Consider the following 27,099-nt stretch of genomic DNA (forward strand, 5'->3'; position numbering starts at 1 on the left):
TATACAGGAACTGAAAAAAGTTAAAAGCATGCATCTCTTTAGTGCTAGGAAGAGATAACAAGCTGTGTGCTTTTGTTTCCTCTCCAGTGCATTAGCATGTAAGTGTGAGGTTGCAGGTCACATTCAGTTACAATACTCGATCAGAAGGAGGCCTGATGGCCCCTTAACTTCTGCCTTTGTCTTTCACCCAGCTGGAGGTGAAAAAAAGCACCCGCCCGGCTGCACGTTACTCCTGGGAATGGGAAGAAGGCAACATGCAGGAGCTGTCGAACATGTTCTGATGCCTGAAAATTACACTGGGACAAGTTCAACATATTTCTTGGGGACCAACGTCTTTGCAGGGTGGATGGAGTCTACCCTGTGAAAATAGTGTGTGGATGCAGTGTACTCGCGTGTACCTCCGACTCGTGCCCTGGATGTGTGTGAGCATCTGAAAGCTCGAGCCAGAAGCCCAGCTCTGGCTCTGCTGGAGGTCCTCTTGGAACCCAGAGCCCAAAACGAGCTGGCCCCCAATGGGAGGGGATGTGACCTAATGATTTCAGCTGCTGACCATGTATCATGAGGAGGAGGTTCGTCTCCCAGTCTGGGATCAGCAGCCTGTAAATCTCAGTAAAGCGCCCTCTGTGTCTGTTGTGTGTCCTTATGTCCTTGGGCAAGATCTGCACTATGTAACACTGTCAAAAAATAAAAAAGCTGATTTTACCTGTCACCCACAGCTCTAAATCATATCATTTAATGACGACAGAAATCACTGTAAAAAACAGGATAATAAATTGTATTTTGTTTTGAAGTAGTCTATACTTTATTGACTCCTCAGTACCACTTTTTCTATTTTTTCATCTTTATGATGCTCCTTGCCCAGGTATGGAAGGGTAATTTGGGCAGAACCCCTGTTCATTACGTAGATTGTGCCTGTCACCCACAGCTCTAATCTCATCCTCCAACAAGTAAGACCAAAGTATTATTAATCTTTGATGTCAGAAAGAATACCCACCTGGTGGCTGAATTGAATGGAATGAAACTGGGAAAGCTGGGATCAATCCCGCCATCTTGCTTGACTCAATTTTGTGATCCTAGACAAATATTTGAATTCACCAAGTTTCACTTTTGTTCAGTATCACATATGAGAGCAACTTCTCATACATGAGCTCAGGATGTGCGCTGTACAAACACCTCTATTGTGCTTGATTTAATAATCTGTAATGTTGTTCCATCTATAATAAGAATCTAGGCCACATATAGGATACACATGAAATCTGAATCGCCTCATAATACATTAATAGCATTGTCATCAGGGCGGGGGCAATAGTATTTTGCAGTACAAGTTTAAATCTGTCACTTGTTAATAAATACTACTCAATGCAAAGATTTGGTCTGATGTATTAAGGTGAGTCACTTCTGTGTGTTAAAGAAATACACCTTTGTGGGGATTGAGGAGACGATCATGTTTTTACACGATGTTGTTTGCAGGATTTACATGCCAAATATTTTCAATGCTCGGCTCGGGCACTGGCTCTTAGTCTTACGGTCAAGCCAGACACTTGTCTCAGCTCTGGCTCAGCTCTCTCTGTTAATGTATGCCTCGCCCACCTCCAGAAAATGCAAAGCGTCTCTGCCAATGGATCAAGAATATGGTAGAGACTGGATCCATTAAAGTTTTTCGGACATTTCAGCAGTCACTAGTGAGCAACATTTGGAAACTGAATAGTGTAAAATTCCGCTAGGGCCTAAGCTGTCCTCGAAAGGGTACTTCGAGAGAGGTGATAGTAAGAGAAATCCAAGGGCCCGATTCACAGAACTAACTTAAGACAAAATCCTAAACGTACTACCATTTTGGTATTCACAGAAGGCACTTACTCATTTTGGTATTCACAGAAGGCACTTACTCTTTTCGGTATTCACAGAAGTTAGGAGTCCTAACTTTAGGACTCCTAAATGCCTTCTGTGAATACCGAAAGTATTAAAATTAGGATTTTTCACAATTTAGTAGTAGTAAAGTTAGGACTCGTAACTTTAGGACTTCTAAATGCCTTCTGTGAATACCGAAAATCTTAAAATTAGGATTTTTCTCAGTTTAGGAGTCCTAAAGTTAGGATTCCTAACTTTACTACTAAATTGAGAAGAATCCGAATTTTAAGACTTTCTGATTTCACAGAAGGTATTTAGGAGTCCTAAAGTTAGGAGTCCTAACTTTACTACTACTAAATTGAGAACAATCCGAATTTTAAGACTTTCTGATTTCACAGAAGGTATTTAGGAGTCCTAAAGTTAGGAGTCCTAACTTTACTACTACTAAACTGAGAAAAATCCTAATTTTAAGACTTTCGGTATTCACAGAAGGCATTTAGGAGTCCTAAAGTTAGGACTCCTAACTTCTGTGAATACCGAAATGAGTAAGTGCCTTCTGTGAATACCAAAATGGTAGTAAGTTTAGGATTTTGTCTTAAGTTAGTTCTGTGAATCGGGCCCCAAATGTCATGTGAAAAACTCTTTGTGTGCCAAGCAGTGTCTGAGGCATCAAGGGCCCGATTCACAGAACTAACTTAAGACAAAATCCTAAACTTACTACTTTTGGTATTCACAGAAGTTAGGATTTTATCTTAAGTTTGTCTTAAGACAGACTTAAGACGGACTTAAGTTAGGATTTTGTCTTAAGTCTGTCTTAAGTCTGTCTTAAGACAAACTTAAGACAAAATCCTAACTTCTGTGAATACCAAAAGTAGTAAGTTTAGGTTTTTGTCTTAAGTTAGTTCTGTGAATCGGGCCCAGAAAGTGCAGAACAGTTGAAAGAGCAGTAAGAGTTGGGACAGCTATGTCTTGTCTATCCACCAGAGGGACGTGGTAAACTCCCCGCTTTAGCTAGCAGATACAGCGGGTTGTTTTCTCGACAAGCCTCTTCTATCTGCAACTCAGTAGTTAAAGGTTAATAAATAACGTGAAAGGAACAGAGGATGGGTGGGTGGCTGAGTGAAGGGATGGATTTATGGATATGTGAGTGAAAGGGTGGATTAGGGTGAGATGGTTAGATGAATGAGTGAAAGGATGGATGGCTGGGTCGATGAGCAGATGGATAGATTAGTTAAAGGATAGATTCATGGATTAATGAAAGGGAAGTTGGACAGAGGATGGATGGACTGGTGGATAGAGTGTACTGGTGGATGGAGTAAAAGGATGGATGAGTGAAAGGGAGGATGGATTGATGAACCACATAAAGGGTGGAATATTGAGCAAATGGATGGATCAGTTTAAAAATGATGGATGAGTGAAAGGGTGGATGGACAGCTGTATAGAGTAAACGGGTAGATGGGTATACAGAGAGAAAGGGTGTGTGAATGAAAGGGTAGGTGTATGAGTAAATGAGTCAATGGATCAATCAATCAATCTGGATTTGTAGAGTGCATTTGCTTCATCCGTGAGGGTCTCAACTCACTGTGAGGTCCTACTGTGGGATTCCGCTGCCCGTTCCTTTTGGTTGTTAAACACTACAAGGGCAGTCCAGCAAACCTGAACCATGGACAATCTGTTAATACAACTAACAATTGGTTCAAGAGAAGAAGCAATATAAAATTATACTCAGCAAACAGAAACTTGCTGAGTTTACTTAGGCAGTCCTTTATAGACTCCAAATGGTCAAAAATCCTCTTTCGCAATCGACCATTTAATCAGCAAAACAGAAGGAGTTCTCCTACCAACACTTTGCAGCGAGTTCACTGAACCGCGCAGTAAACAGCGGTCGAAACGCCGTCGACACCTGTGTGGCCTGAAAAATATATAAGGACACATTCATTTTTGTTTATGTTGTTCCTTTTTGTGTAACATGTACAGTTGTTTGTAGCCACTGGTTTTGGAATTTGTTGTTTTGTATACCAGCACCTTGTCTTGAGCATCTCTGTTTTCATCTTTTTATATCAAAAATAATACATTTAGATCAATTTTTGACAAATTTGTATGTTCTTAAGGCTTCTTGTGTAACTTTTTCTCTTTTATACTCCCTCTTCTCTTTTTTCTTTTCCATCCCTGTTTTTCAATTAAGTAAATTCAGCAAGTTTCTGTTTGCTGAGTATAATTTTATATTGCTTCTTCTCTTGAACCAACCGTTCCTTTTGGTTGAGCATCAAGGTCTTGTGGTCCTTTCTGAACTGTTGGAGAGATGGAGCTGCTCTGATGTGTAGGGAGGGATGTTTCAGGTCTTAGCCACCAGGTGGGAGGAGGAGTAGCCTCTGGTGTTCACCCCACGGATGCGCTGGGTTGCTGATAGAGAGAGGGATCTGGAACGGAGTTCCCAAGTAGGTTCAAGGAAATCCACTTGTTTGTTGGGGTAAGCAGTCCTTCGTTGTGTAGCGCCTTGTAAGCATGGGTGAGTAGCTTGAACTGGCATGTCTTCGTGACTGGTAGCCAAAAGAGTTTCCTGAGGTGAGGGGTGATGTGCATCTGTCTGGGGAGGTCGAGGATGGGTCTAGCTGATGTGTTCTGGATGGTCTGGGGTTTCCTCAAGAGTTGTTTGTTGATTTCTATATAAAGGGAGGTGCAATTATTGAGTCTGCTAGTGACAAAGGCTTGTGTGACTGTTTACACACAAAAGAGAAGGAGAGAGGGTACAGAACTTGCCTACTCCGAACCCCCAGTCAAATACTATACACACCAAAAGGAGAAGGGAGCGAAGATCGTGGTGTAGTGGTTCAGTGGTGGCACGTGCTATGTGTCCTAAAACTGCCCTCACTCACACAAATGTGTGACATGCTTCATCATAGGGCTGCTTACAATACACCCCGGCGCAGCCACCACCTGGGGTGGAGCAACAAGGGTGGGGAAGACAAACACAACACAAAAGAGAGAAAACACAATGCTTTGAATAGTGACGGGGAATGCCGGAAGTGAAAGTGCAGTGCGGTGAGTGTTTAAAACTAGCTTGGAGGCATCTCCATACCTCAACTTTATTTCTAGACCCTTCTGCCAGGATTAAAAACGTGAAGGATGGTGGGGATAGGGAGATATAATGTGCTCCTTACACCCCTCCTTACTGCCAGGTGAGTTGGGTGTCATCGACGTAGGAGATGATGTTGATTCCGTCGCTCCTGATGATGTTACCCAGGGCTGTCATGTATACGTTGAAGAGGGTTGGGCTGAAGGATGAGCCTTGTGCTACACTTCAGGTGATGTTCTTAGGGATCGAGGAGTAGGGAGGGATGAATGAAAGGGAGGATGAATGGATAAAAGGATGGGTGGATGAGTGAAAAAATGGATGGATGTATCAAAGGGAGGGTGAACAGATTGCCAGATGAGTGAAAGCATGGATGGATGAATGACTGAAAGGATTGATGAATGAAATGGTAAATGAATAAATGAGTGTAAGGATGGATGGAGTGAAAGGATGGATCGAGTGGAAGGGTGAATGGATGGATAAGTGAAAGGGTGGAGGAATGAGTGAAAGGATGGATGAATGAAGTGAAGGGTAGATGGATGAGTGAAGGGTGTATGGAGGGATTCAACAGTGAAAGGATGGATGGATTGGTTTGATGGATAGGTTTGGAGACTGATGGATAGGTTTGGATATGGATGGTCAGATGGACTGAATGATGAAAGACCAACTGATAGATGAAACAAGCATTGGCATAGCCAATAGGTCTCGCCTTAATGACCGTATAAGTGTTTAGTTAAGCAGCACCAGATCCTTGGTGCAACAACATCAACTGCTGCATGGCTAAGGGAGGGTGTCCAGTTACCCCACCACAGCCTTCCTCGCGTGTAGTAGCAGTGTTTGAAATGATAATGCACAATTACAAATGCAATAACGAGAATGGGGTTCAGTTCCCATTCTAAAAAGATTGTCTAAGGAACATTCTAGACTTTCATCGTGCCACGAACAGGCTTCCTTCCACAAAGGAAACTTCCAACTTTTGTCATTATATTGTTGTTCTTGCACAAAATAAATCTTTCTTTGTCGAGATAATGTGATGGGCGTATCTCTTTTTTGCACGACGAGGGGTGCCAATGGGACTGGGTCTTCGTAGTGAACAAACTCAGTGACTGAGTATTTCCGCTTCAAGTGGAGAGGCCCACAAATAAAACAGAAAAGTGGAGAAAAAAACGCACCCCCTCCGGCGTGATCCCTGAATATAACTCGGAGTGCATATTGGCTCAACTGCATGCGGCATAAATTGAAAATACAACTTACGCGGGTTTTTCTACTTACCCATGCTTATGTGAGCGCAGTGCTTCAGAGAACGCCATTCGTGAGACAAGCCCAGAGAGCAGGCTGTGAGTCAGGACACCTGGTGAAAGTGGATTCTGGTATGTGGGGGCTTGCACATAGCTTTTAAAGAAGCTTCATACCAAAGAAAGGCGGGTTAAAAAAGCCGGGCTACAAACCAAAAAAAAACAAAAAACGTCAGAGTCTCACCATTTCTACATCATGTTGAGAACAAAAATGAAGTGCCTTGCAGGACAATATATTTTTTTTTACCCCCATCCGGGTCTACTAACAGCGGACAACACAGGAGGGGGCCTGCACCTGTTACCCTTGTGGGAGCGAGTAGGAACCCTCTGTTAATTACAAACAGATGGTTTCATAGCCCGCTCCCGCAAGGGAATCGCCAAACGTACACGCGTTGCCATTAAAGGCAATGCAATGCATGCACGTTTTTGGCCCAAAAAGTGAATTGATTACTAAAGGTCTCCTTCTAAGCAGCGCATGTGCGCTGCATAGGCGAGACCTAAAAATGGATGGAATACAGAATGTAATGGTGAAAAGGTGGATATCAGTCGATGGATGGAAGGATGAAAGGATGAACGGATAGATGCTTGGGTGGAAGAGATAAGATAGCTCTTCTGAGGCGGGTCACAATGACTTGCTTCGCCTACTTGGGGGCATATTATCAAGACCCAGCGATAATTATCACTGAGCGCACTTAGCACGCTTTATATTATCGCCGACTATCGCTGGAATATATCGCCAAACTAGCGCTGTATTATCAACGCTTAGCGATATGGCGATAAATATTCCATCGATAGGGGTTTTCCATGGAACATCGCTGGTTTTCCAACGATGTTCCATGGAATAACTTGATGATAAGGCCCTATGGTCCACCTCCCATGTTGGGTATGCCTTAGTCTGGAATTTGACAGACGTTAAATTCCTGAGTTAAGGCATAGTTAACGCGATTTCAAATGTTGCAACCCCTCGTTGATAAGCTCGCGAAGCTGGATTAGCGATATTTTCCAGTGGAGTTTTGTCAGGAATGCCTCCTTTGCATCTCATTAACGATGGGATGTGAGGCGTGCTGACAACGGGCGCTAAGGCAAGGAAACACGCGCTAGCGTGTCCTTGTATTAAAGCAATAATATTATCGCCGCTTTTCGCCTGAAAACGGATGCTAAAGCGGCGATAATGTTATCGCTAGCCCTTGATAATATGCCCCTTGGTGCCCTAGGAATTTTGGTTTGACGTGGGGAGTATTTTAATTTTCTGGCTACTCCCTCAAGCCACCACACTCTGGGGTCAGTCCACTCCAACATTGTGTTTACGCATTTAACAACCAAACAAGGGTCTCAGTTCACATTGTGTGAGTAGTGAGCCACATATTCAAACTGCCTTCACAATACAGTACATCAGTCTCACCACCTTCACAGTGACCCCCGCCAAAGGTCACAACTTTAAAGTTACTTTTATCCAAGGCCTGATCAGCAAAGTCACCTGGAGCCAAATCAACATCACTGAATTCGCCTATATGGTAGCTCACAACAAGGAAGTCACTAGTACCTTAGCCACGTTACTTGAAGTCACTAGTAGTCCAGGTCACATCAATGAAGTCACTTGTAGCCAAGAACATTTCTGAAGTCATCTTAATATAAGGCCACATCATTGGAGTCACCTTCTGAGCATGACACATCTTGAAATCACTTCTATAATGGCTTTTACCATGCAAATGCCCCTCACAATAGGCTTCATTACAATTGCCTTTACAGGAGCTCACATATTTGAAAGCTTATTTATAAAAGACCTCAAATGCAGTACTTCAAAATAGGAAAGTCTACGTGCAAGTAACAAAAAAACAGCAATAACTTGCATTTCCAGCTATTCAATGACAGACCTTTTAAAGAATTAAACCGACGCCAATTAAATGTCCACCTTATGACTTAAAGACGACGATAACTACAGGAAAAGTACTTCAAGTCAAAGAGACAATGCCCATCTGTTCCTTAGTTGTTCCAAAGTTTGTGGGTGGTTGAATACAATTCAAATCCGGATGAGCCTGGTAACAGGGTTTGAACATCCTTTCATAGTTCATCATTCATTCTGAATGATATCTCCATATTTAAAAATGCATATTCAGAGTGTTTTGGATTGGAAAAGGTTTCATGTTGGCTACCAACACACTGTTAAGCCACTGAAAAAAAATCTAAACCTCAAAATCGAAGATCACTGAATTTGTTTCTAACGAGTATTTAGAACAAGTCACTTGCATAATCAGGAACCTCACGCATGTGAGTACCAATCTAGAACCCTAGCAGGTGGTTGTACAAACTGGCTGAAGTTTGGCATGAACAGGACTGTCCTGCCTGCTGCCCTCAGTGGAGATGGCTGGTCCAGTGAGAGGTAGGCATCTGGAGCCTAGCCTGGCTGACGGCTTTCGATATGTAGTGCCTCGAGGGGAGTTTGTACCGGGTTCCCTAGCTGGTGTGCAGTTGATTGCCGGTGGATGTCCCTCACTGTGTGGTTGAGTCGTTCTAAGACTAGACACCGGCAGGCATGGAGGAAACATAGATCCTGGCCTTCCTACAGTAAACCAATAAGGGTGTAGCAAGATGCCATGGTAGGCTGACCTTACCTGCAAAGGTCAACAGTATTTCCCGCCAGGTATCTTTGGGCTTTGTATTGGAGATGAGAAGCAAGGCTTTATGCTATGGGGAGGTGTGGATGGTGAGCGTTCATAAAGAACTTCGGGGCAGATTTACAAGCCCCTTGCGCCTCCTTACACCGCCATTGAGTCACTTTTTTTAACGCAACGGCGGCGCAAACAATGCGGCCAATTTACAACGTGATGCATCTAGGGAGATGTGTCACGTTGTAAAGCCCTGCATCACATTATACCTGCGTCAGGTATAATGTATGCAGGCTTGGCGTTCCCACACAAAAAGCAATGTAGAACTGACACAGTGAAAATTACATTTCACTGCTCCTCTCCACTCTACACCTTCACGGCGTCAATATCCCTACGCCTGCTCAGAACAGGCGTAAGCAATGACGTATGGCGTTTTGTATTGGACTCACCTATCTGAAGTGGCACATTGCTGGAGTTGTACCACTTTCATCAGCAACTCCAGCAATGCGTCACTTTTGTGGCAACAGATGCTTCAGCATTTCTGATACATCTGTTAATCCTTGCGCCATGGAGCACTGTATTGTAAATACAGCGCATCCATTGTGCGCAAAGCCATTTGGTACCGGCGCAAGGAAACTGACACATCAATGGAGATGCATCAGTTCCTTGTAAATCTGCCCCTTCATGTTCAAATCAAATTTATATAAAAAGATAAAGATTAAATAAACATCCTAGTGCGCAAATGATCAAATACGTTGAATCATTGTCCAAATCAAATTCCTATGCGTAGCCTACTCCACAACAAGGGTGCTGAAGAACAGAAGGCCTGTAAGTGAAGAGCAAGGGAAGCTGATGCAAGACTCAAATCAGCCGCAGATGACGTTGACCCAAGTTGAACTGAATCCAAGGGGGATGTGTACAAGGAAGTGGCAGAGAAAGGCGTTAGCCTTCCTGGCTTAACACCTCTCTCTGCCACCTCTGAAATGCAAGGCTGCACCATATTTACAAGAATGTTGTGCAGCCTTACTTTTCCCCCTGCATTGGCGCTAGGTTTAGCAACTCAGCGCCAATGCAGGCTCCCTTGAACTATAGTGCAAGGGTGTCTACGTGCAGGGGAGGATTGTGTAGGAGGGTGTCCCTACCTGCACATAAATAATCCTAAAATGCCATTTTGTCACTGTCATGTGTGCTGCTTTGTGCAGCATACATGGCAGTAGTTTACATCAGTATGAAAACTAAGGCATTGAATGAAGGTACTAATGTTGGTGTTGTAATTAAAGGTGTGAATCTTTCGATCATGAGTCACTGAAGTAGTTTATTTCATCAGAGCGAAGTTGACACGGCGCTGACAGGACATGGGAGGGCTGAGGTAAATAGGGCTAGTAATGTGGCCTTGAACTGACAGCAGGGGTCAGTGACCTTGAGGTAAAGCGGGGGTTGGTTGCAGATTTCAAAGATGCAAGAAGCTGCCATCAGTGTTCTCAGAGAGTGGAGGCCCCAGGCTGCCTGCTCTGTTCTGCAGAGAGTCTTGCCCTGATGACCTTAAATAATTTGTTTCCCCTTATTTTTATTTTTAATTTTTATTTCAAATGATTTTATTAGAATTTTTTTTACATAATCAGTACAGAGAGAATGAATGCAATACTTGTCATGTTATAACTTTGTTGGGGTTACAGTTGGCGTACAGTATATATGGTTAGACATTTACACGTTGGGTAGGCATTTACGATCTATGGCGTTTGCAGCCTTGGTGAGCCTAAGCATTGCCCTCGAGAGAGGAAAGCGAAAGTGGGAAAGGAAAGAAAGAAAGAGAAGAGAGGACAATAAGGGCAGCGAGTTAGTTAGTGGGCATAGTTCCAGGGTTTACGGTGGGCGGCGGTTGGGGGCGGGGTACCGAGACGTATGGGCTGCCTAAGGTGGTTTGTGCAAGCCCAGGTATTTTTCCAAGGAGTGCCACATCTCGCCCTTTGTGCTGCATTTTGGTGATTGATTTTGTGTTATGTTGTCTGCCCCTCTTAGGAAAGTGATCCAGTTGAACTAACTTTTGAAGGACGCTTTCCCCGTGTCTTTCCAGTTAGCTAGGATAGTCTTAACAGCCGCTGTGAGCAGGAGGTCGATCAGTTGGCTATCGATTTTTGGTTCGATTTCTGGAGCCATGAAGGCAGTGACTACGCCTAGGAAGTCTGGTTGTGGCAAGTACCCAGTTACGTTATATATGAACTCCCGTACTCTCCACCAGAACGTCTTGACTTTAGGGCAATACAATATAAGGTGAGCTAAGTCTCCCTTTTCCTTATGGCAGTTCCAACACAGATCGCTATTCCGGAGCCCGACGGCCGCCAGGCGGACTAGCGTCCAGTAGGATCTGTGAAGGAGCCAGAATTTAGTTTGTGCTAGGATTGGGGTGACTTTGTTTTTGGCTTCTGATGTCCAGAGGTGCATTTTTTCCTTCTCACTGAATTGTCTACCTTGGTGGGCTTCCCAGTTCTCTATTGTTTTGGCGTTTAGTCTTGTTGTCTTTGGGCTCAGGAGTTTGTATAGGTGCGATGTCTGGTGGCCGATTTTGTTTAAGTTCGTCATGTATTGGAGGATTGATGGGGGATCTTTGTTTAGGTTTGCTCTTGTTATGGCCGCCCTTATTCTTAGGAAGCTGTAAAATTCTATATCTGGTAGTTTGCGTGTTTGTTTTAGGCAGTCGAACGTGAGCGGGGTATTGAGCCTCTCTAGCTGGTTCGGGGTGGAGATGCCCCGTTCAACCCACGTGTTAATACTAAGTGTATTATCTTTGTATTTTATGTTAGTGTTGTCCCAAATATGTTCCCATCTTGTGTTCCTAATGCTCTTCTCCATTCTTTTGTCGACTTTGAGGAGAGAGTTCTTGGTGTTTTTGAGTATGGTGTTGTTGGCCTCAGGGTGTTTATTGGCTGTGGTTGCAGTAATATTAGTGAGCCGCTGCTGTATTACAATATTGAAAACAGGAGTGGTCCCTGAATATTTGATGTAAACACATTTAGAATTTAGACCAGTGTGCCTGTGCACTGTCAGTGACCTGACCAATGAGTGCATAAATGAGCTGAAAATTGTTCTTAAATTGAATGCTGATCTGTAAAGAGGCCCCCAAAATGTGTATGGCCCAGGGCCCCCAAAATCCTTAATCCTTAAGATGTCCCTGGACGAGAAGCTTGTTCCTGGCAAAGATTGCCACAAAAGTGTTGTAATTAAACATGTTAATCTCTCCACTGTGAGACGATGGAGTACTTTATTTCATTAGAGCCATAACCCATTCGCAGCTAGGCCAGGGCAGCCGACAGCTCAACTGACAGATTCAAATGCAGAATACATTGACGTCATCATGCAATGTTGCTGCGACATAAGAACATTCACAGCTCCCCCAACACCACAGCTGACGCTGTGTAAGCAGGATTGAACAGTTGGCGCTGAGGTTTTAATTTATTGCGGGGTGTAACATTAACAATGCATGCGTTTGGGAGTGTTATTAGTTTCCTTTTTACTAACAATGACTATGTGCAGAGGGGGTTGGTCGATTGCGGCGGGTTATGCGCAAGGCCTGGTTTAGGCGCTCTGTCATGATGACTGTGAAAGGATAGTGCACCGAGGTTATATTGAGTTGTTATGTTTGTACGAGTTGATTCAATGCTCATTAGATTCCCCATGTTAGACTAATGTTCTGATTTGTTACCTTTGCCTAAAATTGTAAAGCGCTCTGATATCCTTCGGAATCAAGTTTGCGCTACATAAAACTTTATAAATAAATAAATTCTCAGAGGGTGACTGGACTGCAATAAAATGTATCAGTCAAATGATAGAAATTCCTTTTGTGTGGACCTTCGGTAATGCAATCACCTTCACAATGCACCACATTCTTAAACCCACTTCGCAGCTGACATCCTCTTCACGGCGGGCCTCAGTACTGAGCTCGCCCTTCGGTTTGCCACAATACTGAAGTTGCCTTCACAGTGACCCACGTTCCTGAAATCACCTTCGTGATGGCCCTGAGTCGCTGAAAACACACTTGAAATGTCCCTCTTCAGTGTAGTCGAGGTGGCATGGGGCCTGATGGAGGCAAGGGGGACGTTCCCTACCACTCCAGCCTCCAGGGGGTAGTAAAGTACAGCCATAATAGGGGTGAAGTGATGTGTCCCTCGCGTCCCAGGGCCACCATGTTGCAGAACCTGGCACCCCACCGATAGCTGCGCCCCTGAAACATCCACTCTATGAAATCGCCTTTAAAATGGACCTCATCACTCAAATCGCTTTGCAAGTGGGGTGCATCACCTAAACGACCCTCACGGCGGGCTAAGTTATTAAAATCGCATTCACAGTGAACCACGCCACTGAAGTCACGCTCACTGGTGGTCACGTCCTGAAATCGAGTTCAAAGCGAACCACATGCAGGGCTTTAAGTGGGCCGGGTCTCAAGGGGTCTGAGCACCGGCAGTTTTTTAAAGGGGACCTCGAAACAGGTCTCTATCAGGCTCTGTTTTGAGCCCTGGCACAGGCGGTCCGTGTTTTTTCCGGACTGCAGCAGTTTGCTGTCACTGCAGTCCGGAAAAAAGTGCCAGGGCAGGGCTCAAAACAGCCTGATAGAGACCCGTTTCGAGACAGCAAGCACATCGATGTGCGCTGCCCACACTGCTCACTTCTCACTAGTGGAGACGTTACGGCATGACGTCATGCCAGGTGAGTGTAGTAGGGGAACGGAAATCCTTTAAAGAGAGTCATTTTCTTTCTGGATTTCCCTTCTGTTTCTGGAACGCAAGAGCAGCAACATTATGGTAGGGTCACCAGGGCTTTAAGTGGAAGCTTTTTCAATATTATATGTAACAAGCCACAGTTGCAGCTTATTTATCTTATGCAACTAATAACCATTGACAAAGCCTTGCTGTAGGTATGATGTTACATGTTGTATCACATATCTGGATGCAATAACAGAAACATCAAAATATAAGTCGGACGGCACAATATGCTAAGCACAGATTTTTAGTGTACGTATTTTTAAGCCACGCCCTTAATTACACAGGCCACGCCCCTTTGAGCGACCCTCCCCCCACCCCCAGTTTTTTCATCCCACTTAAAGCCCTGAGCACATGTCTCGAGTCGAATTACTTTCACCACGAGTCACGTCACTGAAATCATGTTCATAATGAGCTGTCACTTGTCTTAATAGTGGCTAGCTGCAGTAAATTCACTTTTACAACCTTTTATAAATGTTTGGGAAGCCATGTAATCTCCCGCATCGTCACTCGTGAGGGGGCGCGGGGGCTGTCTCCGGAGCCGGTGCGTCGAGGGACGCTGTGCTGTGCGTCCTCCCCTGTCTCACGTGGAATGTCTAGTGTCTGGAAGCCCAGCTGCCGCTACAGAGAATGGGCCCGGCTTTCAGGCAGCAGGGCCCTCGGACTGCTTCTTACAGGGGGGAAACGCCTTCCCATACACAGCCGGGCGTCACTTGGCGCCAAGAAAACCCCAAGAATGTAACGCGATGCCTGAGTTGTTCAAAAATGAAACAATTCTCCAGGAATGCGTGCCCCCTGGAAGCATTTCACCGAACACGTCTGTGGTTTTCTCAGTGAGAGTTCGTCAAAAGTGTCTCTGTAATTTGCTTGCATTTTTCCATGAAAATAATAAAAATGTCATTAAAATGAAAAAAAGTGTTTCTGAAAATACCTCACCACGGGGGCGCCCTAGCAGAAAGTCCAGAGCCCTGGAGGTGAGAAGCGCTCATACATATCCCGTTTAAAGGAGGCCCACACTGCAGTCTGTGTCGGATGAACACGGTGCAGTTTTATGCTGTGCTGCATGTTCCACTAGACGCTGTGTTATTTTTATTGGGACTGAAGGCAGCCCGACAGCACAGCAGCACTTCGTCAAATATTGAAATTAATATTACAGTGAGAGGAGAGCCAGGGAAAGTCCTTGTGGACAACTTGTTAGGGCGTCTCAACCATATTTGTAAACAGAGTCCACCTAGTAATAGCCCCTCTGCTTTTTTGCCTTAGCCCATTAAGGAAGCACATTCTGGCCCCCACAATTCGTGGTCACAAAGTGTCCTAGAGTACAAAGTTCATTAATCCATGGTGGAACTTCACACAATATAATAATCAACGCATTTCGGCCCCTTCCTTTGGGCTTCTTCAGGACTTTGCAACAAGGACATTAGACACAGATATCATAGATGTTATACAGAAAATACGCATATTCATAGTTACTATCAACAGTGGATCATTTATATCTGCTAGTCACACCAATCAAACTGTGGTGCTTGTAAAGCTAAGACATATTGAAGAACCACATACATTTTTGGGTGATGGTGCAGCACTGAGGAGGACTCTTGATTCCAGCCATATAGCTGTTTGGCAAGCACAGGGATCTCCCTTTTTTGAATTTCACTCCACATGTGGCCACTGGACGATTGTAAGCACGTGAGCTATTGTATGTGGTCGTTTGCTTGTGTTGGCTCACAGGCACCATGGTTTGAGTGGTGTGAAAAAATATACAAACTGCTTGTCAAAGAAGTAAGACATCAATAAAAACACCACAAAATGCAGAGGCACACATAATGAGAAATGCATTTTATAATCACGCTTGTACACAATTTTAAAGACAAGAAAATAACTCTATAAGGTAAGGGTATGCATGACGGTCTTGATAAAAAGGAAATCCCAAGAATTCCTATGTGTGCATCACCCATGTGAGTGGTTTCGACAGGATTTGTTTGCACACCCCAGGGAATGAGGTGCAGAAGTGATGGGAGCCATCTCCCTTCCTGAGGCCTTAGGGAATCCCTTTCAATCCATCAACCATGAGGAGGGGATCTGAGTTGTTATCAGGGGCGGCTGGTGACACTTGAAGGTGGTGTGGCGTAAACTTTCTGTTAGTGCACCGTGGCGAGCGAGCGTAGCGAGCGTGCCCAAACATCTAAAATTTTGAAAAAAGAGTGGGTAAATGGTGCATTTTCAAGCTCAAACTCCAAAGGTTTTGCGTGGCTGTGATCAAAATGCAAGTGGTGAGAGTGGCGTTCTCCCCCCTCACCTCCAGCACCTAGTGGCAGCTGTGGGATTCCTTTTGTCACTTGAGTCTTGTATCATCCTTCGGCCTTAAGAAGAGGGTGAGCCTCACAAGGTGGTGTAAGTCCGGATGTATTACCTGGAGGAGGTAGGTGCTCTGTCTGAAACCTGGCAGCACGCACAAGGAATGAAATGAGTACGGCAGACAGCACGCTGGATACAATAGCTGGAGTGGAATTGCAATATGGAACTCACAGACCTTGGTGCACTATAGCACACAAAGGCATACATACTTCACAGCACACACATGCAAGCATGCATTCTGCACAGCACTATATAAATACTAAGGGCCCGATTCACAGAACTAACTTAAGACAAAATCCTAAACTTACTACCATTTTCGTATTCACAGAAGGCCCTAACACCATATAGGTTTAGGGTGCGTTTAGCATACAGCAGCTGAGTGAGTTTTTGAAATGGAGCAGAATTATTTAATTCAGCAGGTAAAAATCAAGTATCCCCTCTTTAGGAGTCTACCTAATTGCTGATAACCGAAATGACAGAATTTAAGGACCACTGCAACGTGGTGCCCTGGTATTTGGCAGCATTTGACCGGTCATTATCTGACTGAATCAGCCCTGGCAAACAGTTAAAGCTTTTCTCCTCGGGCTAACTATAATTTTTATAGGATGGTCCCACATATTAGAATTATCATAATAATATCGCTCTATTTGGTGTGTGCGTATGTGTGTATTTGTGTCTCTGAGTATCTAAACTCAACGATAGGTAGAGAGCAGCTAATGTAAAGTACATTGATGTGAAAATACACCATAGTGGCAGGGCTGATGAGCGAATATGGAGTAAGTGAAAACTACAGTAAAAGACTATACCTGATTCTCTTACCCAGAGCATCTCGCTAAGTGTTCTAGCGATTTCCACCAAATGCCTTAATCCCTGCTTCACTGGGTTTGTGCATTCTGAAGCTTCAGCAAAGCACGTGAAAAGGGCTTAAAGGTTAACCTGTCTGGCCAAAGAGTGGATTTTCATAACGCAGGTACATATTAATAAACCTTGAGCAAATAGCAAAAAGAAAAACAATTAGCAGCAAGTATTATATCGAAAGGAGAGGGTTTATATATGCTAAGCAACATGAACAGTGTGCCTGAAATAGAAGCTAACATAGAAGGAAGCGAGTCTGCGGGAGAGGCATAAACATAAATTAGAGGTTTACTGTACAGTTCAGGATGGTACACCATGTGGGAAATATTTTGTTGAGCTCATACAATGCCAAATAATTGTTCGGAAGATACAGGGCGCATGAATTCTTCCGTAATGGGTATAACCAATTAGAGGCATGACTTTCCCTGAGACCTTCTTCAGGCCACAGGCTTGGCATCCTATACAAGCTACCGCAACTCAATCTGGTTTTAAAGCTTTGTTGCATTTACTCGGTTTAGGTGCTATCTAAACCATGAACATAATATCATTGTTTCACCACTCTTCAGAGAACTCGCTATGTGTACTAACAACCTATTGGGACTTTTAATAGGAACTTCGATACTGGTGTATCCCCTTAAAGCCTGTGGAAGGTCGAACTATTCAGTCTTGCAGCAGGTGATTTGGGCTTGCAAAATACAGACACACGCCTCCCTCTGACATGTGCCTGAAGTGCAGAACCGGGAACACAGACATTTGACGGGTCAAAAAGCTGTTGTGCGCACAATCACAAAATTGTGGTATTGTGTAAGGCATATCTCTGTCTTTGAAAGCACACTCCACTAACACTTTCATTATATGTTATCTGCACACCAGTCGCGGCTCGCGGGGGTGGTATTATGGGCGGGGAGTCGCCTTCAACAGCCGCATCACTGCTGCAGTGCTGGCAAGTGGCAACCCCTCTCAGCCAATCCAGGCGCTGGAGCAGCGCCAGGATTGACTTAGGGCATGGTTACTCTCCGCCTACCAGCCCATTAGGAGACCGAGGTTTGAGCCTTTGCGCAACACTCGCTCTCCTAATGGGCATGCGCCAGCCTGAGGAGACACCAGTGCGCATGACTGGGCACGGCGGAAAAATTTGCCGACCGTCCCCACTCATGCACACTTGTGCTGCTGCCTGCCCCTGACAATGCATGTCAGTCAACATGGTGCCGGACCGCCCACCCCCTTCAGATTCTGAAGGGGATGGGCGGTCCCATGTCATGCTGACTGACATGATTGTCAGTTATCCCTCGGTGTCTCTGAACTTAACTAAATTGAGAGTTTACTTAAGTTCAGAGACGCCGAGACGCCGAGGGAGCTGCAGCGCGGACAGCTTGCGGGGCAACGCTCCAGCGCCCTAATGGACGCACCGCCACTAGTTGTTATAGGATTCCTGCGAAACTAGTAGGGCTGTGTATGTAGAACAACAAAACTTCATAATAATGAGACAGAGTCTCATTATATAATCAGCAAATGTTGATCCGTTTGGCTAGCTAACCGCAACAGGGTTATATATGTTGTCTGCAATCTAGAACATGACACTAAAACTCTCAAGGAATTTTTGGAAACCGATCTAAAACTTTTGTTTGTCACTCATACATGCCCAAAGTGCCACAAAGAAAAGATATGATAATGAATTTCGAAATGTTTATTGAAAAGCTCTAATCTTTGTAAATGAACTATGAAAAACACAAGCAAACACATAAACTGTGAAAAACACAAACACATGAACTGTGAAAAACACAAACAATTCAACCATGTTGATTGTTCATAATGTTACTAACATTAGACCTATCTATTACTATTGCTAAAAAGAGAGCATGAAGGGAGTACCCATCTGACAGGCCTATTGGAATGACCCAACTCCATACCTTGGTACTGTGAGGAAGCTGGTCTTAGTACACTAATGAATGCAGTCTGTATTGAGTGTGCTAGTCTGCACAGTTCGTCTGCACGGCTATCTTCCTTCTGAGGATGAAATCTGGGTACGGCCCAACTGCATCTTAGTTACAGGTCACAGCAGTGTTCCACAATGAGTCCGGCTGGAGGGGAACCTATCACTGACTTCAACATGGATGCTGTTTTTATAATAAAATGGCAAACTTATCACACTGTGCCAAAGGAGCAGAACAATGTTTTAATTACAGTGCAACAGAGAAGTCGTCTCCTACGAGCACTGAAAATAAAACAATTTCCACATGTTCTGAATTGTGTGACCCTGGAACTAAATGTGCGGACTACAAGGCAACAATAGCTATCCGCAATAAATGCGTACATAGGGTTATTTTCGCAATAAGAAAAAATCATGTGCATACCACCACTAGAAAAAGATGCTAAGTTAAAATGAGGATCCAAAATGGAGACTAAATATACGCTATATAACATTGTGTACCTCCAGCCTTGATCAGGCAGGCCCAATAATAACCCATAGGGATCATTTCACCAAGCTAGGCCTTGTGAAAGTCGACTGGTGACTCCTCCCATCTAATCCTGAACTGGTGGGTGTACAGCAAGCTGCTGGGTTGGCAGAGGTAAGTAAAACATAATCTGGTTGGCACTACATTCACTCTTGACATTGCCTTTCAAACTGGCTTTCTGGGTGTTGAATTGCCACCAAGGTCTAATTGAGAGCCACCATAACTACATATTCTGTGAATACCCCTTGAACCAGAATATTCAAGTTAAAGTAATTGATTACCCATTCAGGGATCAACCTTAATTCTTCTGACTTAGTGCAAAGTTGTAATAGAATACACATTGCACTGGTCCATTACTGAGTGCACTTATCTGACACACAAATGCATAAAGATGCACTAAACCCCACAAAAACATACCATTTATAATTGTGGGTACTGATTATTGTCCCTCTGGCCCACACTAAAGCTTCCTTTTCATACGGAAATAATTGCGGTAGTTTGAAGATCTTCCCTTAAGCAGAGTGGGCTACAGCTCTTTGGACCAGACTCTTCAGAACTGTAGCTACCCAGGGAGTGGGAGAGAGGCCAACAGCTTGATGTGAGCTGTGACTGAGCAATCATATGGCCCAAAGATTTGTCCCCGCCTAACCTTGGGAGATTGGCAACCGTAGCAAAGTCTTCCAGAGAGAAAATGTGTGAGGTATGCATGCACCAACTAGACAAAATCACAATGCAGGCTAGGTCCAAATAAAGTTAGTTAAAGAGACCAAAACGTGATATGAAATGTGATGCAAATATAAAGAAAAACAGTTGGAGGGATCATACATGAAGAAAACCAAAACTACTCAATAGTGAAGCATTGGAAGAAGTCTTCATTTCTGTCTTCTGCAAATATACAATAATAGAAAAAATGTAAAGTTGTCTTACAGGTGATTGACCAAGCAGTGCAGGTGCCCCCATCACAGCAGTTGGTCGTTGGCCCCAATTAAAGTGTTTACCTTCATACATACAATCCTTTCTGGAGGTGGTAACCCTTAAAAGAGAAAAACCTGAAAGATGCTGATGGAAACCTTTTCACCAGATCAGGTATGTGCATTGAGATCCACGCTTCAGCCATGAATTTCCTGCCCAAAAGCTCAAAGAAGGAAAAACATTGATTTGAAGATGATGAAGTTGCATCTTTCATGTTTACAGTTTAAACAAGTTCCACGAAAAACTCAACCTTCAAGGAAAGTCTCAAAGTCTTCAGGTATGGCTCCTCCGACTCCAGTCCACATTTCTCAGTTGTAGGGGCTCTCCACACCTGTATTTTTAGATCCAAAGAAATTGTGCAGCTCCAAATGGTACACTGGAATTCTCCCAGATCGACCATCTACCTCATTTACTTTTTAACAAAGCTTATCAGGTTAGACTACCACATAACCACACACCGTGTTACCTAAACTCATCTTTTAACAGATTAGTGGCATTATCTTTCCCATTTTCCAAATAATCCCACTAAATCCAAAATTACATTTATATTTATGCACCTGCTAAAATGCACTGCTATTCCACAATCTCACATGGGCCTGTAATAGACTTTATTACAAGCATTTGAGGACACATCATTATCAGCAACACAACAGTCATTCAGATCAGAAATCTAAGAGATTGCATGTAAATAAAAAATCATTTAGATTTTGAAGTCTCCTCTCTTCTTGTTACTCATGTTTTGATTTATTTTTCAGAGAGATGGCCTGCATCAGAAAGGCTTTGTGAAAGTGACCTATAAAATATCAAGGCCCAGCTGAGAGGAAAAGTAATGAAGATTAGTCAACAACTGCGATGTATGCTACCGCCGCCTATGGGGATTGTCGTGTGTGCTGCCAGAACATGCAAGCGATACAGGTGGGTCAACATCTCTTGGGGCAGTCAACTAAGAGATGGATTTAATAATCTAGTCTAGGCAAGATGGTCGCATCAGACACTTTACCATGCTACGGTGAGGCCAGCAACTCAGAGGAACATGGCAAGTCAAGGTTAGATCAGGTAGTGACTCCAGACATTCTATCTGAGATTAACAATCAAAGGTGTTCTCTACCTGAGAGGTAAGTGGAAGAGGGGCCATCTCCTTAGGGATAGAAACCTGTCGTCAAGAAGTGTCTATCACCCTATATTAGAACATTGGAATGTTGGGAGCTCCATTGAAAACAATGGAGTGCTCTGGGCTGATAATGGCTGGTAGAAGCCTGGAGCTCCAACATTCCAATGTTTCTTTGTTCACAGCTCTGGCTGGGAACAAAGGCTTCAGGGAGCCTGAGGGGATTCCAATCCCCTCACGCTCCCATAAGGCTTAGTCTTTTTTTGTTAGAACATTCTGCCCTCTAGGATCACAATGTTCTAATAGCCTTATAGCCCTTCGTAGCAGGGCTATACCGGCTATTAAAGTCCCTCTCCCTTGTTAACGCTGGAGAGGGCCTTTCATAGCCGGTATAGCCCTCTATGGCGGGCTATGAGATAACAAGACCCCTCACTACCTTGCTTGCCTTCACGTTTAGTAATTGTTGTTGAATCGAGGAGGCAATCTCCAACAAGCAGACCTTCAAACAGAGAGCAATGACAGGGCTAGAATTATCGAATATCAGAAATATTTCAAAGTCTTCAGCCTATATATAGAACCGAAGTCCAGGACTATCAACCAGTCTAGCATGCTCGGAAATTGGTAAGGTGAGAGGATTTTGAACGTTCCAGGCAAAATACTATTATCCCTGAGGGGTGCTCCTCATACACAGAAAAGGCTATTTTTTGGGGGACTTTTGCTGTTAATGGGCAACACCACCTTGTGGGATCCTAAGGTTGCTTCTTCACCTGTTATTACGGAGGTCCCTATGTGGAGCTAAAAGGACCTCATTGGCACTCTGATATGACAGATGTAATTACAAATGCCGCAAATTATCGTACAGTTGAGATTAAACGTCACAGTGCCCCTAACAATATGAAAGACATGATTAGTAACTGTACTTATAGACACCATTGATTAGTTTATTAGTAAGGTGCAAAGGTCAAATTCAAGTTTATTACACAGTACAGCAAAACTGACATAAGAAAACCACTGTTTACTATCTCCCAGATCGCGTGTACCAACTACATGGCACAGGAAAACATCCCGCACAACAGTCAGGAGGGCTCTGCAATGTGATTTTCACTTAATGCACCAAGTTAACCCTTTGCATTATGGTTTTGGTTAAGTACGTTTTGTTGAAACAAATATACAAGAAAGAATGCCACCTCATTAACCATATATGCAGATGTACAGAGCATAATGTGCTGTTTATTGTCAATGTTCAGGAGGGGAGGGGCATTATGACCCACTCGCGCGTCGTGGCTCCTCCCCACACCAGCCATGGTAATAAACAGCATATTGCACGATGCGCATGTGAATGTGTGGTGCACGCTCGGTCATTGTAGAGCCAGTGGGGTTTGGTGCCTTCTTGCTTAGTTTAGATTTAGAAGATTCCATCGCAGAGCCAGGTGTGCTGGTGTTTGTGAGTTGTGGTAAGTCGCAGGCTGTAGGAGGGCAACTGATATTTTGTTGTTGTTTTTAGGTGTTTAATGCTTTTCTTGGGTGTGGCGCGAGGTCCGGCCTATACCTGCAGGCCGAGGTACCAGGTGTGTGCTTTCCCTGGCATCTTTGCATGTGCGTGAGCTGACTGGAAGCACTCTCGCTGACCTTTGGTTGCAAAGACACAACTTCAGCTCAAAAGCGATAACTCAGGCTTCACGACCTGACCCCGAGCTGCAGGCGGCCTCCGCTTCCATGGCACTGACGGTGAACCGCCAATCAATCACACGCCCCTTGTGGAAAGCACGTCAGGCGTGAACTTCAGCCTTTCCTGCCTAGAAGCCCCCCGGACTCACTAAAGATGTGTATGGGGGTCCTGCGGGTTTCTCCCCAGACAACAGCGGCTTCGAGGGAAGTGTTCAGCCATCTTTGTTTACCGTATTCTTGCACAAGTGCCACCATTGCCTACGTAACGTTGGTTCTTGTGCTTGAGTGTCTGCCATTTATTGCAGTATTATACCTCTACTTGTACTTTGCACGCTTTTGTAACCTGCACACATGCCACTTTTTCCTCCTGTATTGTACCGTTAGCTACCTCTTGTATTTTGTTTGCTCACAATTGTCACTTTTGCCTCATGTAACTTAACGTTTGCATTTGTGTAATTTGTTCTCATGTAATTTTCTCCTCATGTATCATTACTGTTCCTATTGTGAAGCGCTCTGACACCTTCGGGTAGAGTCCGCGCTATATAAAACCACATTAAATAAATAAATAAATAAAAAGTATAGCGGTCCCCGGACTTCCTGTGGGCGTCTGAGCACTAAACATGTATCAGCGGATGCTCTGGTGCTCAGGGTAAGATGCGAGCTGCGGCTTTAGGTCCAGGAAATCAGGGTTATAACCACTATGGGTCACAGGGCCTGAGAAGGGATGCTGCCCCACCCTTCCTCCATCCCCACTGGAAGATGTAACCCGCTTTAAACACCTGTCATCTCACCCCAGGCCCCTCTCCCTCTCCCGACACATAAATACTTCTATACATGACTGAATTTGGTGCATTGTTGTTGTTAGGTGGTATTTGTAAAGTGTACTGTTAGCCAGTGCCTCAACCCCTTGGCCCAGAGTTCTGTCCAGGATGGCACGTAAAGTGCAGCTGTTCCTTCGCAGAGTCTGTCTAGCCCGATTCTAGTGTCGCCCTGTCCCTTTGTCCGGGGCTTTAACTTCAATACTATGTCTTGTTATCCTTGTTTACATGTCTCCCTGTCCAAGACCATGTCTTCCTATCCTTGTGTACATTTATCCCTGTCTGAGGCCATGTCTTCCTATCCTTGTGTACATTTATCCCTGTCTGAGGCCATGTCTTCTTATCCTTGTGCACATGCATACAGTGTGCACTTCCTGCTGGCCTGTGGGTGATGGTATTGAACCCTCGTGTTAGCCATAATGGCTCTACAGAGCTTCCCAAAGTGATCCATTATTCTTGTCACCTTACTTTCTTTTAGCCATGTTCAGAGCTACTCGCTTTGGTCCTATAACCTTGCGTAAAGCGCTGGACAGAGTTACCAGCCATGTTGGAGAGCACCAAGAGACCGTCTTGAGTGTGTGAGGCACACTTCATACATGTCCAATTAGACAGAAAGAGACAGAATGAGAGACACCTGGAGTGATCTGCTGGACACCTTCTAGTGTTCCAGAATTTGCCCTATGTAACCAGCCACTCCCTGAGGGCCGGCCTCGACACTCAACCCACACCCATCCATCACAGGTGTCACCAGTCAGCTGACCCTGCTAATAAAAGGGGCCAAAGACACGTGCCTTGGGCCATTTCCAGTTACCCTGACTATGTGTGGGCCTGGTCATTTGCATGGTTGCATGAGGGCCTAGGGCCCGAGACTTACAATGGGGACAAGCGGGTCTGAACCTGCGTGTGTGCTGGCTACCATGTGTCATGTTGGGGAGATACATGCTTTCCATCCCCTGCCTGCAGTAAGCCAGCATGATGACCTGACCCGGGGGCAGAGCAGGCTGGGAAAAAGGGAAGGGTGACGCCACCTGGGGACGTAAGAAGGCAGCGCTAGCAGGAACAGCACCAATATGGGACAGCACCAACATTAGAACGCACCCCAGGAGTGGGACCCTCAAAGTAGGGAAGGGCCGGAGCATATCCATTCTGTGACTTGCTGAGGCGGCCACAAGCAACCCCGCAGGCCCCCATCTGTTCCAGTGAGGGGGGGAGGAAAACCTTCCCAATATGGTGTAACACGCCTGAGTGCTGCACCGGCATCTGAAGCCCTGCACGATGTGTCATCTCCAGAGAAGAGAGGCAAGCCTGCAAAGGTGGGCATAGGATGCACCCCTAGCAGCCGGCTGCTGCCAACAGGTTGGCCAAGCAGTAAAGCGTGTGTTCCCGCACCGGCGGCGCCAGCTGCCCGGCCTGATTTATAAGAAAACAGTGGTCCTTATAAAAATGAAAAAATTGGGCTATAATTAATATAGACTAGAATCAGTGCTATTTTGATGGTGCATAGCCGGGCAGTCAATTTAATGAATAATCAATGCAAAGAACAAAATAAGAATACAACAATAAAGTGGGACACAGTCCTGCTTCCTACAGAAACACAAAACAGATACATTAGGACAAAACCATTTCAGGCAGACCAAGTTAGCTTGTGAAAAATGCAAATAGTTGGAACAAGCTTAAAGAGGACAGCTGTTGCACTTGTTTTATCACATTAGATTAAAGTGCAAGCTGTTTCAACAAGTCGACGACGTTTCGATCCTTTTAAAACAATACCAAGGATCATCATCAGGACGGATTAATACAAGCCTGAACAATAGTGCCTGCAGAGCAATAACAGAAAGGGGGGAAGGAAGGCACAAGAGGAAATATTAAGGTATGTATAGATGGGAGAAGAAAGATAACAATCCTGATGCAATCAACTGTGCATGCTGATTTAGGGATGCAACAGCCAGGGAAGTGCACAGTGAAAACGTATAAAAAAAGAACAGATAGAATAACTCTGTTCTATTTTGGGACACAAGGCCTACGTGAAAACCCTGCAGTTCAGTGTGCTTCGTGATGAGGGTAGAAGGAGACTATAATGGTGAAACTATTCCTCTATATTTTATATAGAAAGTTTTATATAGCACAAACTTGATCTTGAAGGATATCAGAGCGCTTTACAATTTGAGGCAATTAAATAACTTCCCACCCTATTCCCCTATAAACCCACATCCCACTATCTATGGGGCCATGGCCTCCGTAAAATTGAGCAAGCGGGTCAGTGCTCATTAAGAGTAATCAAGTTGCGTGATGTGAAGCACTCCGATATGCCAAATCCGGAGGGTTTGCCGCCAAGGCATGGGCTATAGTTCCATGTAACGTGGTCTGAATAAACAGTGAGCCTGTTCATGGCTGAAGCACACCACGTGGCGTGTTGGAAATGTGGCGACTCTGAAGGGCAAAACCACTTTGGAAAAGCACAAGAACCTACAGAGCCCCATACCTGCATCTCCAGGCCCCGCTAGTTGCAGCTGCGCTGTGGATTACTCCACGCCCCTATCAATCACTTGTTGGGTGAGAAGTGTCTCCCGCCTTGAACCAGGGCTTCAGGTAGGCGAAAGTCACTGGGCTATGTGAGCCTGCTGCCTTCTACCAGATGTGGCATCTCCACCGGTGTGAGGTGCACGGCTATACCAGAGACACACCCGCCCTGAGTGATACCTTTCCTGAACCTTCCTCTGCAGCGCCTGTGGGAGTGGCGAGACCCACAGAATCAGGAAAGCTGCCCGGGCCTATAACTAGTGCTGCAGTGCCACCTAGTGACCATAGATAGTTACTGCACCCGTTTCAAGTAGACATTGTTCAGAGAAACAGCCAGCAGAGCTAAGAAAGCTGCTGTGGCCCACAGTTCAGGTGGTGGCAGCACCCACTGGCATAAACTGCCAAGAAAAGAGACTGCGTATTGCGACCAGAGTCATGTCCTTCAGATAGGACAGGACATGACCAGGAAGGTCCTTGTGAGGAGAAGGTCACAGTGAGAGGCCTGGTCAAAAGGGACAAGAGTGTGGCACGATGACACAATGCCACATCGCGAAGAGCAAGAGGCAAGTGGAGAAAAAGAGTGGCACAATGCCAAGTCACAACAAATAGCAATGAGAATGTGGCATGAGGCCACAGTGCTACATCGCAAAGAAGAATACGAAAGAAGAGGGGAGAAAAGAATATGATAGACCTGTCACACGGAAGATCGCTGACAGTCATCAGTAATTGTCATTGTTGTCAAGTGCATCACTAGAACCACCTAAGCAGCAC

Source organism: Lissotriton helveticus, chromosome 1_2 (genome assembly GCF_964261635.1).
Source record: "Lissotriton helveticus chromosome 1_2, aLisHel1.1, whole genome shotgun sequence".
NCBI lineage: Eukaryota > Metazoa > Chordata > Amphibia > Caudata > Salamandridae > Lissotriton > Lissotriton helveticus.